At 44.0% G+C, this 7280-nt stretch overlaps 1 pseudogene; it reads right to left on the bottom strand.

Moving 5' to 3' along the window:
* Window positions 1-2385: 2385 nt before the first annotated feature.
* On the bottom strand, window positions 2386-4534 carry LOC105552476 (annotated as a pseudogene).
* Between the last annotated feature and the right edge of the window lie 2746 nt (window positions 4535-7280).

Genomic DNA, 7280 nt, shown 5'->3' with positions numbered 1-7280 from the left:
TGGTTCCATATGAACTTTAAAGTAGTTTTTTCCAATTCTGTGAAGAAAGTCATTGGTAGCTTGATGGTGATGGCATTGAATCTATAAATTACCTCGGGCAGTATGGCCATTTTCACAATATTGATTATTCCTATGCTGGGCTCTCCTTTCTAGACTTCCATACTCTCCCCGATCTTGACCTCGTAATTTCTCACTATCTTATTAACTCTACGATAGTTTTCAGTTTTTTTAACACACCATTCAGCTTTTTAATTGTATTGAACACAGCTAATTCATCCAAATGACTCAATCTAGCATTATTAAAACTAGAAGTCCATTCCTGATCATTGATCCTAACCCCTTTCCACAGTATTTTGGCAAGAAGATCTATTACCAATCAATAGGTGCAGAGTCCATAACAAGGTTACTGGTCCTAATACCTGATGATTTCCTGAAACAAAGAATGTGGAGACTCAGTCCCTGTTGTTCCCATTTGAGGTTTAGTCACTACTTCTGATGAAGTAGGAACAACTTCACATGGTGTCTCACACCACCCTATATCAAATAAGTGATTATTTTAAAATACAGTACATCTACGATTCTCAAAAATTAATATTAACAGTTCTCTCCTTCCTGAATGAAGAAAACATTAACAAGAACTCTATAAGGAAGGCATATGAGTGTGTTTGTGTATATGCATAGTGGACTCCAGAATATTACTCTAGTCATCTTTGTGTTTACTTTGAATATGTATAAATATTTTCATTTAAAAAGTAAAACAATTATACCAGTACTGTAAAATATGTACTATTTTTTAAAATTAATTTACTTATTTTAGTTGATAAAAATTATATATATTTATCATTTACAACATAATGTTTTGAAATATGTGTACATTGTGAAATGGGTAAATTGAGGTCATTAACACATACATTACCTCACATACTTTTTTGTGATGAGTACACCTAAAATCTACTCTTTTTAGCAATTTGAGAAAATAATATATTGTTAATGACTATAATCACCATGTTGTACAATGGATATCTTGAATGTATTTCTTCTCTCTGAAATTTTGTACCCTTTGACCAACATTTACCCAACCTTCCCCCTTGGCCCGTGGTATTTTGTCAAGCTGGTATAGCATATCAAATAACGAGACTTATGGTCACCAACTGATTACTTTGACTTCGTTTTTTAAAACAGAAGCAGATACAAATTTTTCTAAATACAGAAAATTATTTAAAAAATTAGTCCCTCAGGCCAGGCATGGTGGCTCATGCCTGTATTTCCAGCACTTTGGGAGGCCAAGCCGGGTGGATCACTTGAAGTCAGGAGTTCAAGACCAGCCTGGCCAACAAGGTGAAATGCCATCTCTACCAAAAATATAAAAAATTAGCCAGGTGTGGTGGCTCATACCTGTAATCCCAGCTACTTGGGAGGCTGAGGCTGGAGAATCAAGTGAGAATCACTTGAACCTGGGAGGCAGAGGTTGCAGTGAACTGAGATCGCACTCCAGCCTGGGCGACAGAGCAAGATTCCGTCTAAAAAAAAAAAAAAAGTGGTCACTCAACTCCTACCACTCATGTGTTCCTATCATCCTACCATTAACATTTTGATGAATATTTTCCATTAACTTTTTTCTATGCATATTATATGTATGTTTTCACAAAGTTGGGTTTATACTGCAGTAGTATATACTGCCATATATACTACTATCTATATATCCTACTATTCACATTTTGTAACAAAAAATGTCTTTTTTATTCTAATGTGGACAGGGATTTTCCTCTTGGACCATCTGTGGCTATTTCTCGGCTGAGCTCATCCTTTTGGATTTGATGAAGGCCATGCCGTGTGTCCACATGTGAGTATTTAAGGCAGCTTCAGTTGCGAAAGTTTTTGCTCATACTTTGCACTTTCTGTCTGACATGGCACCATCAGGGGATTCATTCTCATGGCTGGGTTTGTTCTCTTATTCCTTATCTTACCCAGCCCCATTTTGCTTGGGCACTGGCTGAGGTTCCTTTAACTTGTGTACAATGAAGAGGTGCCTGGACAGAGAGACGTGAGACGTGTAGCAGAGACCACACTCCAGGCACTGGTAGGAAGAACCATCCTATTTGTGCTGACAGATGTGTTCGTGGAACTGCAGCAGGTTTTCGGTGGTGATGCCACACAGGGTACACTTGTGAACCTTAAAAACATTGATTTTCAGCTTTTTCAGTGGTTGAGTGATTGCTCCTCAGGGAGGCCTGAACTCCAGAACTGGTTCTTCTAACTTCCACTTGGGACTGGGGACCTTGGTATCTTCTTTTATTTCTATTTCCTCCTCATTGGTGGCATCCATCATTTCTTTCAAGTCAGGGTCCTTGATGCCGTGCATCAGCTGGACAGGCTTCTCCAGCATCAACCGTTTGGTAAACGTACATCTGGAGTATGGGCAGTGTGAGCAGGCATACACTTTCCTAATGCCTTTGTGCTTGATCCGATGGTGCTGGCACACACTGTGAGAGGAGCTGAAAGACTTGTCACACTGGCGGCGGGGGTGTTTCTTCATTTGCTTCCCGTGCTCCTTCCTCACGTGGGATACGTACACATCTCTCTGCATGAACAGGTGGTCACACTCTCAACACATCCATTCAGGACTGGCCACTTTCTTGGTTTCCATTTTTTCACAGGAGATGGAGGGTTTTTTTCCGATTTCTCTTTCCCATTCATGGATTTGGTGTCCTCTTTGTTCTGATTTGCTGAATTTTGAGTTACAGGCTTAATGCTCAAAGGCAAGTTCATACCCAAGTTTGGAGGCCCTTCAACACTTTTCAATGTTCCATGCATAGACTTGATATGGTCCATCATAAGTTGCTTCTGTGCATATAAAAGAGAACAGTCTGGACACTTGAAAACAGATGCTTTCTGTTTTTCAATGTGTTGGTCAAAGTGGCGATACAGCAAGGTTTGCAGGGTGAATGTAGTGTCACATGTGGAACATTTACTTATTATTTTTGGTTCTCCTATCTTGATGCCAGGATGCTGTGTATAGGCGTGGGAATGCGTGTTTGGGGCACAATTAAATGCCATTGGACAAATAGGACACTTGTAGAAGATTTCACAATGAGAACCTTGAATGTGAGACTTCAGAACAGCCACATCAGAGTACACAACATTGCAATGCACACATCGAAAACCAACTCTCCTCTTGTAGTTCAGACAGTTCTTGGTGACATGGGTCTGGAAGTGCACCAACCTGCAGATGGCCCTGCACTCAGGGCAGGTGTAGGGAGATTTGTGCTGATGGATTGTCTGGTGTGATGCATAACTGCACCAGTTAGGAAGCAGCATCTGGCAGATAGTGAGTCTTTTGTCCACTTGTATCTGCAGCCTGCTGGAAATGTGTAGCCAGTGACATCTCGTCCTGGAAGACTTCATTACACCCCAAATCTTTTAGACTATGTCTACACAGTTTGGAGGGGTCTTCATCTTGAGGCATGCCTGGGGTGATGGGAGTACTTGAAGGCACCGATAAGACTGTTCCAGTTATGCCAGATTGAATTTTTGTGACAGTGTGTGTGCTAGCTCCCACAAGGCTCTGAAGAGTGGAAGTTGAAGTGGAAGTATTACTTGACAGAGAAACTCATTTGATCTGCTGGGACTAGCTTTAAAATTAAGTGGGAGCACTGCATTACCACCCCTTTCTCCTTATGCCCATGGGCATGGGAAAGGAGGCTACATTTGTTGTAAAAAAAAAAAAGAGGTTCTTTGTACAAAGGTTGTATGTTACTTCGATGCACACACTCCATCTGCCGCAGTGCTGGGGTCAGACTCTTTCCAAGTGTGAAGGAGTCCCCATACTCCAAGTACTTGTACCCATGCATTGGTAACGTGATCCCTGCATTGGCAGAAGGACTGAGGTTTGGGATGTAAACAGGGACTGGATTGACACTGCTCAGCACCTTGTTGAAAGCTTCCGCCACAGAACTCTGCAAGGATAATACCATCTGGACTCAAGACACCTTTTTTGGGGGTTGTGAGGCTGCTGCATTGATTATTGCCTGCTTTATTTGTTGCTGAGGTTTGGTTAGCACTTGGCAGAGTTCAGAGTGGCCTGGGCACCCTAACGTAGAAGGTTAAGGTTGGCAAGGTGCACTGTCTTTGGCACGAGTTTGGCGTCATCCAGGTTGGATGCTGGCATGACAGTTTGCTGCTGGATGGCGTTGGCAGCTTTAATGATGGTGCTGCTGGCACTCTGAACAGAGGCAGCAGATATGACCATGGCTTTCACCCTGGTGCTGTTAGCGAGCTTCAAATCAATGACTTGGGATCCTGCCATCTTCACAACAGACACTGGGAGGAAAGCAGTAGCCACAGGCTTGATTGTGACCTGTTTGGGGATGAACTCTGCAGGGGAAACTGCACTGGTCATGACCGCAGACTGGAGAGGCACCCTGGGGGTAAAGGAAAGGATAGCGGCTGATGCTGGAGACAACAGAAGGGATGTCACAGAGGCCATCACGCTACTATTCACATATTTTCTTATGTCATTATTCTGCTTAAACATGATTTTAATGACTAAATTGCATCTTCTTTATTGATAAACCATAATTATGCACCAATTCCCTAACATTCTTAAAGAAATTTTGGAGGTAGCTGGCAAGATGGCCAAATAGGAACAGCTCCAGTCTGCAGCTCCCAGCCAGATCAATGCAGAAGGCGAGTGATTTCTGCATTTCCAACTGAGGTACCCTGCTCATCTCACTGGGACTCGTTAGACAGCGGATACAGCCCACGGAGGGCAAGACAAAACAGGGTGGGACATCACCTCACCCGGGAAGCACAAGGGGTTGGGGAACTCCCTCCCCTAGCCAAGTGAAGCCATGAGGAACTGTGCTGTGAGGGATGGTGCAACCTGTCCCAGATACTACGCTTTTCCCATGGTTTTCACAACCCGCAGACCAGGAGACTCCCTCAAATGCCTACATCACCAGGGCCCTGGGTTTCAAGCACAAAACTGGGAGGCCATTTGGGCAGACACCCAGCTAGCTGCAGGAGATTTTTTTTCCATACCCTAGTGACACCTGGAACACCAGCAAGACCAGAACCGTTCACTCCCCTGGAAAGGGGGTTGAAGCTAGGGAGCTAAGTGGTCTAGCTAAGTGGATCCCACTCCCATGGAGCCCAGCAAGCTAAGATCCACTGGCTTGAAATTCTCACTGCCAGCAGAGCAGTCTGAAGTTGACCTGGGATACTCGAGCTTGGTGGGGGGAGGGGCGTCTGGCATTGCTGAGGCCTAAGCAGGCAGTTTTCCCCTCACAGTATAAATAAAGCTGCTGGGAAGTTCAAACTGCACAGAGCCCACTGCAGCTCAGCAAAGCTACTGTAGCCAGACTGCCTCTCTAGATTCCTCCTCTCTGGGCAGTATTGGGGGAACCCACCCCCAATATCTCGACTTAGGTTCTTTCTATTTTCCATAAGTGTCGGCCAGCTGAGAAATAGAGACAGTACAAAGAGAGGAATTTTACAGCTGGACCACCAGGGGTGACATCACATATTGGTAGGACCATGATGCCCATCTGAGTCTCAGACCAGCAAGTTTTTATTAAGAGTTTCAAAAGGGGAGGGGGTGTAAGAACAGGGAGTAGGTACAAAGATCACATGCTTCAAAGGGCAAAAAGCAGAACTACTAATAAGGGTCTAAAAAAGATCACATGCTTCTGAGGAAACAGGTCAAAGGGAAAAACCAGAACTACTGATAAGGGTCTATGCTCAGTGGTGCACGTATTGTCTTGATAAACATCTTGAACAACAGAAAACAGGGTTCCAGAACAGAGAACAGGTCTGACCACAAATTTACCAGGACTGAGTTTTCCCAACCCTAGTAAGCCTGACGGTACTCCAGGAGACCAGGGCATATCTCAGTCTTATCTCAACTGCACAAGACAGACATTCCCAGAGCAGCTGTTTATAGACCACCACCCAGGAATGCATTCCTTTCCCAGGGTATTAATATTAATATTTCTTGCTAGGGAAAGAATTTAGCGATATCTCTCCTACTTGCACATCCATTTATAGGCTCTCTGCAAGAAGAAAAATATGGTTCTTTTTGCCTGACCCTGCAGGCAGTCAGACCTTATGGTAGTCTTCCCTTGTTCCCTAAAAATCGCTGTTATTCTGTTCTTTTTTAAGGTGCACTGATTTCATATTGTTCAAACACACATTTTACAATCAATCTGTACAGTTAACATAATTATCACAGTGGTCCTGAGGTGACATACATCCTCAGCTTACAAAGATAACAGGATTAAGACATTAAAGTAAAGACAGGCATAAGAAATTATAAAAGTATGATTTGGGAACTGATAAATGGCCATGAAATCTTCACAATTTTCCTCTGCCATGGCTCCAGCCAGTCCTTCCATTTGGGGTCCCTGACTTCCCCCAACAGGGCAGGGCATCTGAAAGAAAGGCAGCAGCCCCAGTCAGGGGCTTATAGATAAAACTCCCATCTCCCTGGGACACAGCACCTGGGGGAAGAGGCAGCTGTGGGAATAGCTTTAGCAGACTAAAATGTTCCCCTGCCTCCTGGCTCTGAAGGAGCAGTGGCTCTCCCAGCAAAGCAATCAAGCTCTGCTAAGGGACAGACTGCCTCCTCAAGTGGGTCCCTGACCCCCATGCCCCCTGACTGGGAAACACCTCACAGCAGGGGTGCCCCTCTTGTGTGAGGTGCCCCTCAGACACCTCATACAGGAGAGCTCTGGTTGGCATCTGGCAGGTGCCCCTCTGGGATAAAGCTTCCAGAGGAAAGAACAGGCAGCAATCCTTGCTTTTTTGCAGCCTCCACTGGTAATACTGAGGCAAACAGGGTCTGGAGTAGACCTCCAGCAAACTCCAGCAGACCTGGAGCAGAGAGCCTATCAGAAGGAAAACTAACAAACAGAAAGGAATAGCATCAACATCAACAAGAAGAATATCCACACAGAAACCCTACCTTAAAGTCACCAACATCAAAGACCAAAGGTAGATAAATCCACAAAGATGAGGAAAAACCAGCGCAAAAAGGTTGAAAATTCCAAAAACCAGAATGCCTCTTCTCCTTCAAAGGATCACAACTCCTGGCCAACTAGGGAACAGAACTAGACAGAGAAAGAGTTTGACAAATTGACAAAAGTAAGCATCAGAAAGTGGGTAATAACGAACTCCTCCGAGCTAAAGTAGCATGTTCTAACCCAGTGCAAGGAAGCTAAGAACCTTGAAAAAAGGCTAGAGGAATTGCTAACTAGAATACAATTTGGAGAAGAACATAAATG

This window comes from Mandrillus leucophaeus, unplaced genomic scaffold (genome assembly GCF_000951045.1).
Source record: "Mandrillus leucophaeus isolate KB7577 unplaced genomic scaffold, Mleu.le_1.0 Scaffold559, whole genome shotgun sequence".
NCBI classification, from domain to species: Eukaryota; Metazoa; Chordata; class Mammalia; order Primates; family Cercopithecidae; genus Mandrillus; species Mandrillus leucophaeus.
The sequence above is the reverse complement of the archived record's forward strand: the minus strand, read 5'-3'. Positions and strand labels throughout refer to the sequence as shown.